Here is a 12,712-nt window from a genome sequence, read left to right as displayed (position 1 = left end):
ACTGCTAGAAATGCCAGAGGATGTTTTTCAAAATGATTTCTCAGCAAAATAAAGCATTAAGACATGTATGGATGTGGGAGTTAGCTTTGAATATTAACAATGAATTAAATAGCATTTTTTGGTTTGTGGTGCTCAGATGCAGTGCAGTTCCACTTTTTCATGGAGTATTTCTTTAACCATAACTAACCCGCTCTATACTGTGTTGGCGGATCTCATCAGTTGCAAACACCAACGGTCTTAAGAAAGGGATAAAGATCTCAAGGCTTGGATCCTGCATTGTATGGTAATGAGGGCAAACTCAGCCTGTCCTCATTTTTTCACTCCACTTTCACACTATAGCCCAAAGTCCTTCTCCAAAGTGTGTGTGTGTGCGTGCGTGCGTGCGTGCATAAAATCACTGGATTCAGGTGTTCCAACCACCTCCATGGCCACAGGTGTATAAAATCAAGCTCCTAGGCATGCAGTCTGATTCTACAAACATTTGTGAAAGAACGGGTCGCTCTCAGGAGCTCAGTGACTCCAAGCGTGGTCCCGTGATAGGTTGCCACCTGTGCAATAAGTCCATCTATGAAATTTCCTTGCTACTAAATATTTCAGGACCAACAATTAGTGGTATTTTAACAAAGTGGATTGCAACTGGGAACAACAGCAACCCTGCTGAAAAGTGGTAGGCCAAATAAAATGACAGAGCGGGGTCAGTGCATGCTGACGCGCACAGTGCGCAGAAGTCACCAACTGTCTGCCGAGTCAATAGCTAAAGACCTCCAAACTTCATGTGGCCTTCAGATTAGCACAACAAGAGTGCATAGAGAGCTTCATGGAATGGGTTTCCATGGCCGAGCAACTTCATCCAAACCTTACATCACCAAGTGCAATGCAAAGCATTGGATGCAGTGGTGTAAAGCACGCTGCCACTGGACTCTACAGCAGTGGAGCCGTGCTCTGGGGTCACATATCCCACTCCTATCTGGCAATCTGAAGGATGTGTATGGGTTTGGCAGTTGCCAGGAGAACGGTACTTGCCTGACTGCATTGTGCCAAGTGTAAAGTTTGGTGGAGGGGGAATTATGGCGTGGGGTTGTTTTTCAGGGGTTGGCCTTGGCCCCTTAGTTCCAGTGAAGGGAACTCTTAAAGTGTCAGCATACCAAGACATTTTGGACAATTTTTATGCTCCACCTTTGTGGGAACAGATTGGGGATGGCCCCTTCCTGCTCCAACATGACTGCATACCAGTTCACAAAGTAAGGTCCATAAAGATACGGTCATGTGTGTGTTTTATTTTTTTTTTTCATATGTTGGTGAATGGGAACACAACTGCAAAAATGAACTACACTTTAAGTAGTGAATTTTACTATTTGGGGGGTACTGGAGCAAGGATTAATCTTCCAGTCTTGGATAGACAGAAAAATTCCCCTATGGTCTTGACGTGCTGAAAGGGACTGGTTTGTAACAAGACTGAGTGCTTGCACATATTCCAATGAAGTATCCACTAAAATAAGTGGGACTCTTCACAGTAATATATGGAGAAACAGAAGCTGGTAATAAGCAGCAAAGCTAATAATCATAGGTATACCAAGGGAAGAGGAAATTCCCTTTTAGTGGCTAAACCGAAACAAAGATCAAACGGGTTGAATCCTCTCATATAATATAATAATTGTTAGGATTTTGCAAAATGTAGGAAAACATTTTCTGTATTATTCTGCTTCAAATTTATCTGAGGAAACACGGCCATAATGTACAGCACAGCAACAACTCGATTCTGTGTCAATGACTTTTATTTTTAAAACTCACTCACTTCCTTTTTACAAATTTATGTGATTGGGGGCAGAGTAGGCTGGTGTGGGGACCATCCTTTTCAATCCACACAAACCAAACCCAAGAAGGGATGTCACATCTTCCTACAGAAACACACATCCTGAATAATTCAATCCCCATTGGGACTCCCCATACATAAAACAAATCCTCCACGTATGGATGTCTCTGCGCAGCCACTGCACTGTAAAAGGGCTGTGACTGGTCAGCTGCCACCTTCCCCCTCTCAGCTCCCAGGACACTATTGTGTTCCACTGCATGTTCCTCAGTAAAGATGGCTTCTGTGAAAATGACTCAAACATCAACAATGTGACTGTGTTCTTCATGATCATAACAAACCAATTAGGTGTATGTGGCAAGCTGTAATAAAGGAATGATAACTCCTATCTAATTATTCAAGGTACTGATGTACACAAATTTCAATAGAACTTAAAGCAGTAGTTAAAAACTGCAGTATAATGTCATAATGTGCTAGTATACACCACCTTATATATACAGACCTGAAAATGAAGTTGTCCAGAAGGGCTTCCACCTTCACATGGTCTTCATTCCAAGTTGGCAGGCTCCGGCCTTTTGAAAGGCTGAGCCGCAATGCCGCTACTCTCACAGCACAGCTCTCAATGGATGGCATGCCGTCCATTGAGCGTGAAGTGCACAGGTGACGTCGCTAAAGTAGCATGTTTAGGAGATAATTACTGTACCTGAAGGTAAGCCTTACCTGTAAGTATAATATTTAAAAAAATTTAAAAAACGGTTGGATTGTATTACCACTAAGATGGGTATACACTATCGGGGGGTTTGAACGAAATCAACATATCCCCACATCAACACAACAAAGTGTAATGCGGGGATCTCTACTTCTCAGCTATAGTATTCCAACAATAATGATAATAACCTGAGCTAAATGCGACTCAAATGGTAAAACAGCTGGCAAAAAATGCAGGCAACATACAATAAAATTATAAAAACAGTGTGCAGAGCTAATTCACCCCACATATACAAAAAAAATATAATAAAAAATATATAATCAAATAAAGTCTTCAATATAAGTCCATGTTGTGTGACTAAAAATTATATAAAACCCATATCCATGGGAAGAAACTGTGCCACAAAAGAGAACAGGTTTTCTCCACTAGAGTTTTTCCCACTGCTACTCACTCAATGGCATAAATACAGTATAGAACCACAAGGATAATCAAAAGATCGCACCCCTGACAATGTCTTCTGACGAAATATGTAGGGTGGAGCTATGGCTTATGACATCATCACGCCACACATACCGCCATATTGTCGGTTGGAAACATCCTTGAATTTACATGCGGAGTTCATTTAACGTTTGTAAGTGAAATATTCTTATTAAATTTAGAATTCTTTTTAAATACTACACTATGAAGATTGTACGCTCCTTGAGGGTTAGGGACTGATGTGAATGTACAATATATGTATGTAAAGAGCTGCATAAATTGACTGCGCTATACAAGTACCTGAAATAAATAAATTAAGAGGTCTTGTTCTCTTCACATATTTACAAATGGGATCTTTTAATTATCCTTGTGGTTCTATACTGCATTTATGCCATTGAGTGAGTAGCAGTGGAAAAACTCTGGTGGAGAAGACCTGTTCTGGACTCCTTGCCTTCATATATACCCTATATATGCTGTTTTGACCGCATGACCTGTGGTAATTTTTTCTGGTAAGAGACTGAGTGTTGGTGGTTGAGGATCTTTATCGCTCTTTTGTGGCACAGTTTCTTCCCACATATATGGGTTTTATATAGTTTTTACTCACACACCATGGACTTATTTTGAAGGCGATTTGGTTATATGTTTTTTTTGTATATGTGGGGTGAACTAGCGCTGCACACGGTTTTCCGACAGGCTAAGGCAGGCCATTGATTATGCAATTTTCTTCCCACCATAAACACAGTGATTGTGTTTATGGTGGGAAGTCCTCCCACAATGCTACTGTGTTCTGCTGAGGGGGAGCCTTAGCTATAGGCGGTGGCACCAATTGTTTGGGAAAAACAGGCTGGTTGTACAAAAGTCAACCAATAGATCGACTTGTGTACAACCAGGGAGCCCATATATGGTTTGAAATTTGGCCTGTTCCTGCTGAAGCAGCAACATTTCGATCCATGTATGGCCGGCTGTAGACTGGCTTCTGTTGAACAGACTGCAGCACACGTGTACTAAAAATAGTCCGGTTCCTGCTGACGATCAATTCTTTTCTGATTTATTCAACTTTGACATTTGCATTATTAACAACTCTCTAACAGCTGACCTCAGACCTTGAATGTCCAAATGTGATTTACACAACCACACCATCCTAACATGTCTACTGTTCTAGGCAACAATGGTCATATGCAGATTTCTTCTTCCATGTGTGCTCATGGAACATTGTGGTGCTGTTTTAGTCTTTTGAAGATTCCATGTTTTATAGGTGTTTGTACAGAGCTGAAAAAATGGCAAAAGTACATGTAGATGAGCAAGCTATAACTTTCATGGACAACATGCCTGTATTATGAGACTGTATCCTATTCCATTCACCTGTAAAACTTTGTGCAGACTCTCCCATTTTATTTTAATCTTTAGAATCAATCTCTTAAACATGGTTCCTGCAGCCTCGACTCTTCCTGTACTTCCCTCTCCTCCATATTGTTTTCCTCCATACAGTGCAGATTTGTGGCAAGCACAATGAGACGAGGCGGGGTATTTATTAAAGCTGAAGCAGACAGAATGAGAAGCAGATTACTGTGAACAGCAGCTGCAAACCTCAGCTTGTTCAGTTAAAGATGAATTTCAGGTATGATATATTTTTACAGAGTTACATTGGTTCAGCCTGGCCCAATGTAACTATGTATATATCATACCTGGCCGACATCCCTGGAAGCTGGAAATCACCAACACTGCTACCCCAGTGACCGTCACTTGCTTCCGGGTATTGCACCAACTGGCCAGCCTGCTGCATTCTGAGCATTGGAGGTTGACTGCTCAGCACAGGTGCCATCCAGAGAATGCTTTAGCATTTTCTACATGAATGCAGAGGATTTTCTGACTAGGCGAGGAGAAGATTGTAATGTCACCACCCCGTCTCTCCACCTCTTCCAATCAGATAACATTTTGCATTAATTCAAATAATGTAAAGCATTCTCTGACTGGTGCGCATGCCGACCAAGGTTTACAATGCATCAGACCGGCAACTCAACATGAGACCTCCCTGAGACTTACTGACTCACTGAATATGGGATTCTGTAAAATACAGGCGATTACCAAGGTGACATATTTACATCCACTTGGTAAAGATTGTGTGTAAGTATAACAGTGAAACAAACAAACCCTGATAATGAAAAACAAAAAAAACTTACACTAATACTAAAAGAATAAATGCATACACATACCTTACATACAGGTGAAACTCGAAAAATTAGAATATCGTGCAAAAGTTCATTTATTTCAGTAATGAAACCTAAAAGGTGAAACTAATATATGAGATAGGCTCATTACATGCAAAGCAAGATAGTTCAAGCTGTGATTTGTCAAAATTGTGATGATTGTTACAGCTCATGAAAACCCCAAATCCACAATCTTAGAAAATTAGAATATTGTGAAAAGGTGCAATATTCTAGGCTCAAAGTGTCCCACTCTAATCAGCTAATTAAGCCATAACACCTGCAATGGGTTCCTGAGCCTTTAAATGGTCTCTCAGTCTGGTTCAGTAGGAATCACAATCATGGGAAAGACTGCTGACCTGACAGTTGTGCAGAAAACCATCATTGACACCCTCCATAAGGAGGGAAAGCCTCAAAAGGTAATTGCAAAAGAAGGTGGATGTTCCCAAAGTGCTGTATCAAAGCACATTAATAGAAAGTTATGTGGAAGGGAAAAGTGTGGAAGAAAAAGGTGCACACACAGCAGGGATGACCACAGCCTGGAGAGGATTGTCAGGAAAAGGCCATTCAAAAGTGTTGGAGACTTTCACAAGGAGTGGACTGAGGCTGGAGTCAGAGCATCAAGAACCACCACACACAGACAGATCCTGGACATGGGATTCAAATGTCGTATTTCTCTTGTCAAGCCGCTCCCGAACAACAAACAACGTCAGAAGCGTCTTACCTGGGCTAAAGAAAAACAGACCTCAGTGGTCCAAAGTCCTCTTTTCTGAGGAGAGCAACTTTTGCATCTCATTTGGAAACCAAGGACCCAGAGTATGGAGGAAGAATGGAGAGGCACACACTGCAAGATGCTTGAAGTCCAGTTTGAAGTTTCCACAGTCTGTGTTGATTTGGGGAGCCATGTCATCTGCTGGTGTTGGTCCACTGTGCTTCATTAAGTCCAGGGTCAACGCAGCCATCTACCAGAAGATTTTGGAGCACTTCATGCTTCATTCTGCAGATGAGCTTTATGGGGATGCTGACTTCATTTTCCAGCAGGACTTGGCACCTGCCCACACTGCCAAAAGCACCAAAACCTGGTTCAATGACCGTGGGATTACTGTGCTTGATTGGCCAGCAAACTCGCCTGACCTGAACCCCATATAGAATCTATGGGGCATTGCCAAGAGAAAGATGAGAGACATGAGACCGAACAATGCAGAAGAGCTGAAGGCCGCTATTGAAGCATCCTGGTCTTCCATAACACTTCAGCAGTGCCACAGGCTGATAGCTTCCATGCCACACCGCATTGAGGCAGTAATTGCTACAAAAGGGGCCCAAGCCAAGTGCTGAGTACATATGTATGCTTATACTTTTCAGAGGTCCGATATTGTTCTATGTACAATCCTTGTTTTAATGATTGCATGGACTATTCTAATTTTCTGAGATTGTGGATTTGGGGTTTTCATGCGCTGTAAGCCATAATCATCACAATTATGACAAATCACGGCTTGAACTATCTTGCTTTGCATGTAATGAGTCTATCTCATATATTAGTTTCACCTTTTAAGTTACATTATTGAAATAAATGAACTTTTGCACGATATTCTAATTTTTTGAGTTACATCTGTACTGCGTCATATATACACACACACACACACACACGTTAAAGATCTATATTCGACACACAGTGTCCCCTACTTTTCCCCACACAAAACTGATGTATAGTGCCCTCTGCAAGCATGCAAACATAAATAATGCATCAAGTCCCCTGCATGCATAAACGTGTAATGGATACATAGTGTCCCCAGCACACGCGTGTAACTGGTGTAGGGAATCCCCTGCACCACAGATAATAATGACGACTAGTCCTTTGCTCTCTGCCTATTTGGGCATAGCTTCCAGAGTTCGGTTCCTCTTCAAATGACACAAAGAAGAGCCATAAAGCATTCGAACTGTTATGATAAAATTTGCAGACAGTCATGTAGGGCAGAGATAGGTGGATACACAAATGTTACACAAGCTTATCTGGTTGCACTGCCAAATCATCCAGCTAGGAAGGTGCCAGCAGGAAAGATCTGTAAAGCATGTCAGCTGTTACTCTCTTCTGAACTAGGTCACATCAAGATACTTTGTTTATATGTCATTTCAAAGTGACAGAGTAACACCAAGCTTATGGAACTGCGATGTCACCTCTAGTGTTAGTTAAAAATAAACAAACAGTGCTACTAATATATTTTCCTTCTAATTTTGTCTTTAGTTGTATTAGGTAACTCCTTTTTGATAGTAAAAGGTAAACGTGCACTAATTGTTCTTGATTCATGCGCCACCATTTTTGCTTTTCCTGCACACTGGTGGGCAAGCAACACTTAAAGCGGAGTTCCACTCAACTTATCAAAAAATAAAAGTCAGCAGCTACAAAAACTGTAGCTGCTGACGTTTAAAAAACAGCCACTTACCTGTCCCTCGGTCCCGTGGTATATCCCCCCGCAGCTCGTTTCACTGGCCATCTTGTATTTCAGGAGGCCGGCATCTTCAGTGTGGGCACCCAGCTGTGATAGCTTCACAGCCGGGTACCCACTGCGCATGCGCAAGTAGCGCTACACTTCATGAATGGTCCTGTAGACTTCTGGGACTTGTCACGTGTCCCAAAAGACTACAGGGAGGGAGGGAGGGAGGACACCTTCTGCTTCTGATCGCCTAGGCAATCGGACCGAAGTGGGATCAGGTACCTGTCAAATTTGGGTACCCGGTCCACAAAGGTGCCAATCCTTAAGGGGGAGTGGGGGAGCAGTCCTTAAAGCGGAACTTGCCCTTTTGGGTGGAGCTCGGCTTTAAGTTCAACATAATAAATTACAGACACTTAAAGATCTGCTTTTACTGCTTTCTGGACTGGATCACCAGCACAAGCATTAATCAGTAGCCCATGATCAAGTTGTAAATCTTCTCACATAGATGGACAGATAAATGAAGTTCCTAAAGACACCACCAGGCGAAACGTACGCCAAAGCGTGATTCCGTCACTTCCAGTCGTAGTGAGAGCGAGCCTTGGAACACACGTCGGCCATTATGACTACACAGGCAATACATGCTGGTGCCGGCTCCATAGGCACCTTTACATGCGAGTGCACAGCGATTTGTTTACTTATGCCATTTTTACAATAAATACTGCACTTGGAATGCCGTAATTTCTTTTGGTTTTTTTTTAGTGGTATGACAACATCCAAAAAGGAGTATCTGCTCCAACCCCCACTTTTACATCTTTGGAGAATATATTGGCAATCTCCTCTCACCTTTCCTGGTCCTAATCTGAGAAGTGTTGGCGATTGAAACCATCTTGGGAAGAGCTTAAAGTGGAGGTCTTGGCTTACATTACCATAATACGATAGGTGACCTCCTGAAAGGGGTGATATAGGTCCGGTGAGTGAGCCATTTACTTGTTTTCTCACTGAGGTGTGGATTTATGGACTTTTGTCACCAACATTTTGCCATAAAGAGGACTATCAATATATGCTTTATATCACCATATATGTATTTTTGGCTCATGGTGAAAGCAAAAGGACTTATATGTTGATGTGTATAAAAATTATTTGGATAGCTATTAGCATGTATACATATGAACTAATTGAACAAAAGCTATTAATTCACTGATGAGAAATGATCAGCACATTATATATGGTTTATATGGTGGGATTGCATGTCCCTTTATTTGAAATTTGTGCTCAGTGCCCACCTATTTAATAATAGTAGATAAATTAAGCTGTGTGAGTAATCACTGGCCTGGTTAATGTCAAGGGTGCAGATAACACAATGGACCTCTGATATGTAGTTCTTATATATAATAATATGTTGAAATGAACCTGTATTAAAGTAGAACTATAGGCATAACTATTTCATTTTGGATAGAGTAAGAGAGGGTTATAACCCCGGTCAGTTTATTTTTTACCATCTGTGTTCCATTGGGGAGATTTCCCTTCACTTCCTGTCCCATAGCCAAAACAGGAAGTGAAAAATCCCTGCAAAGTAAGGAAATTCCTTGGAGCCCCCAGAACTAGTGTCCCTATTGGAAGACTTCCCTCTAATACTTTTCCTGGGGACAACCCAAAATGTGGGGTTTCTTTTACTTTCGATGATGATGGTAAACAGTAGTGCTGCACCAATACTGTTATCAGTGCCGACACTAATAATTTGTACGAGTACTTGTACTGGGGGCCGGTTTGCAGTGCGATTGCAAAGCCCACCTTGGTGTGATTTCTTTCAGCAGTTCATGTGCATTGTAGTGTATGAAATTAGAAATCGCACCTGAACCAGACTGAAATTGCACATGCCTTTTTCAAAAATCGCACTGCGGCCAGCCCACATAATATGAACAGGTTGCAAAGACATCACTTTCACATCAGTTTTCATGTGCGTTTCAGTGAAAACGGTGTGGTTTTCCCTTCGGTTTTCATGCATGTATGGTGTGAACAAGCCCTAAAAAAATGGTTAAATAATGCTGAAAATAGGTATCGGTAACTGGTATTGGCGAGTACTTGAGAAAAAGTATCGGTACTCGTACTCAGTCTTAAACTGGTATCAGTGCATCCCTAGTAAACAGGACACATCAAGAGAGTGAATCTTCCTAACAGGGGGCACAGACAGCAATAAAACAGACAATTGTGGTCCCAGGCCCACAGATGGGCAAGTGGAGCCCAGGAAACATAACATGCAAGGGGGGTGGAGGCTGGCACTGTAGTGGGCTGTGTAGAAGCAATCGGGCGGCAGCGCAGCCGCACAAATGCTACCACCTGACAGGGAGCCCTGTTGCTTGCCTGCAGCAGGGCTAAAAGGTTAAAAAAAAAAATTTGATTTAAAAAAAAAAAAAAAATCTCCTTCACTGGGGAATAAAAAGAAAACAAAAAATATTAGTAGTGTTGATATAAAGTAGTGGTCTCCACGCTGCAGCCCATTTTGTCCCTTTATCTGGCCATTGAGGCATTTTCCAGGGGCACTATTCCTCCCACTGACACCAACTATTTCTCCCCCTAATACCAAAGATTGGGCATTTTTTTTTACTCCCACTGGCCACAATCCGGCCCCCATAAAGTCTGAAGGACAGTAAATGGGACAGTTAGGTGACTCCTGGTATAAAGTGAAGAAATGGTAAACTAAACAGGTTGCGCTTTGCCACAATGTAAACCAAATATAATTAGTGACAAAAATAGTATTGAATATATAATGTGAAAAATAACAAAGTCCAAACAACAATATTGTATTGTGATGAAGAAAAACTTATTCGTGTCCAACAAATGTCACCATGTGCCAATCCACCACCAAATAAAATGAATTAACGCACCAGAACAATATGCTGATCAAATTAGAAATCAGCATAAGCGCTTTCTGCTCCGAGAGCAATACTCTGCGGAAGGATGCAATAACTCTGAAGGTAGTATCCGTATATTCAAGGAGCAATACTCTGCAGGGAATACTCGGCAATATAGATCCACTTCTTAAATAAAACCTCTTCCTCAGATGTTCAGACCAACACTCAGGGTATAAGAAAACAGAGAACTCATGGTGCAGTACCTTAAAATCTTCTTATTTATTTAAAACGCATTGCACTTACACATAATGGTGTCCCAGCCGACACCAGCAAACAAAGCGTGGTGACAATCAAAAGGAACGAACCCAGCCTTGTCCCGCATGTGCAGACACTGACAGCTCAGGAACGTAATGACGTCACATTTACAGGCTCCGCCCTATGCATTTCGGCGACAGCCTCACGGAGCGGATATGAGGATGTCAATGACGAAACTCGTAGAGTGGAGCCTGTGGATGTGACGTCATTACGTTCCCAAGCTGTCAGTGTCTGTGCATGCGGGACAAGGCTGGGTTCGTTCCTTTGATTGTTACCACGCTTCTTGAGTTTCTACCGTCACCCTATGCTCAGCACTGAAGTCTGCACAAAAGAAAGGAGACACTGCGGTTGCATGGATAATCAATAGCCTAAAGGCATTATTTTTCATTTGGACAGAATAAAGAAGAGTTATATAACCCCTGTCCATTTCTTTTTTTTTTGCCTTTTAAATCCGGCAGGGAAATTGCCCTTCACTAGTTCCATAGCCAGTACAGGAAGTAAGAGGAAATCTTTCCACAATCAATAAATCCCTGGTTGTCACCAGAACTAGTGTCTCCAATAGAGGATTTCCCCTTTAAATATGTTCTGGTGACAACCCATAAATTTTGGGGTATGCTTTCACTTTTACTCCCAGCGATAACAATAAATAGGACATATAGAGAGAGTGTTAATCTCCTACAGACAGCAAAAAAGAAATATATATATATACACACACACATATATATATACACATGTACACACACACACACACACACACACACACTTTACACCTATACAGACACTTTAACCGCTTCCCGACCACCCTATAGCAGATATACTGCTACAGGGTGGCACAGGTGCGCAAAATTATTATATATATATATATATATATATATATATATATATATACACATATACATATATACATACACATACATACAATTTTGCAATTCTGGGTAGGCGAGGCTGTCAATCACCGGGTCCCGGCCGGTGATTACTCGCCAGCGCCCGATGATTGCCAAGCATCTCCAACAGATAGAACTGTATGTAAATAATACAGTTTTCCTCCCTGTCAGCTCATGCACACTGCTTGAAAAGGAGTGTGATTACATTGAAGCGCGCACACACACACACACACACACGTAAAACAGCACACAGTTAACCCTTTGATCATCCCTCATGTTAACCCTTTCCTGCCCAGTGCCCTTAAGTGCTTTTTTTTTTTTTTTTTTAAGCAGTGATCACTGTATTGGTGTCACTGAGGATGTCAGTGACACCAAGTCAGTTCCCCCCAGTGTCAGAATGCCCGCTGCAGTCCCACTATAAGTCGCTGATTGCCGCCATTACTAGTAAAAATTTTTAAAAAATTCCAGTATCTATACCGCCATTTATAAATGCTAGAACGTTCACATAAACCAATTAATTTATATGTATTGGGATTTTTTTTTTTAGCAAAGACATTTTGGCCTAAATTTATGACGAAATTTGATTTTTAAAATTTTTGTACTGGACATGTTTTTTCTTAAAATTGTTGCTTTCTTAACAGCACAAAAAATAAAAACCAACCAGGCCATCAAATACCACTAAAAGAAAGCTCAATTCGTGGGAAAAAGGACATACATTTCATTTGGGTGCAACGTTGCATGACCGTGCAATTGTCATTTAAAGTAACACAGCGCCGTAACGCAAAAAAATGACCTGGTCAGGAAGGAGGGAGTAAATCCTCAGGAGGGGAAGTGGTTAAGGTGGCTCTAAAGCCTTGGTGTTTTTTTACCTTAATGCATTCACTGCATTATGGTAAAAAAAACATCCCAATATTTCCCAGTGATCCAGTGCTGTACCCAGCTGCAGTCTTCTCTCCCCTCTCCTCAAAGGAAACATGGGCAGCAGTGGGAGCCATTGCCTCTTGCTGCTGTCAGTAAAATTCTGTAAGC

The 12,712-nt window shown here is 41.6% G+C and overlaps 1 protein-coding gene across 7 annotated transcripts in view; it reads right to left on the bottom strand.

The window, feature by feature from the left end:
- CSNK1G3 (casein kinase 1 gamma 3) overlaps positions 1–12,712 on the bottom strand; it is a 212,900-nt gene that overhangs the window by 128,833 nt on the left and 71,355 nt on the right. The gene's annotated exons all lie outside the window — the stretch shown is intronic.

This window comes from Staurois parvus, unplaced genomic scaffold (assembly GCF_062004578.1).
Source record: "Staurois parvus isolate SC_StPar_1 unplaced genomic scaffold, SC_StPar_1.0 ptg000004l, whole genome shotgun sequence".
Taxonomy (NCBI): Eukaryota; Metazoa; Chordata; class Amphibia; order Anura; family Ranidae; genus Staurois; species Staurois parvus.
Note: the sequence above shows the minus strand (reverse complement) of the source record. Positions and strands in the feature narration are given on the sequence as shown.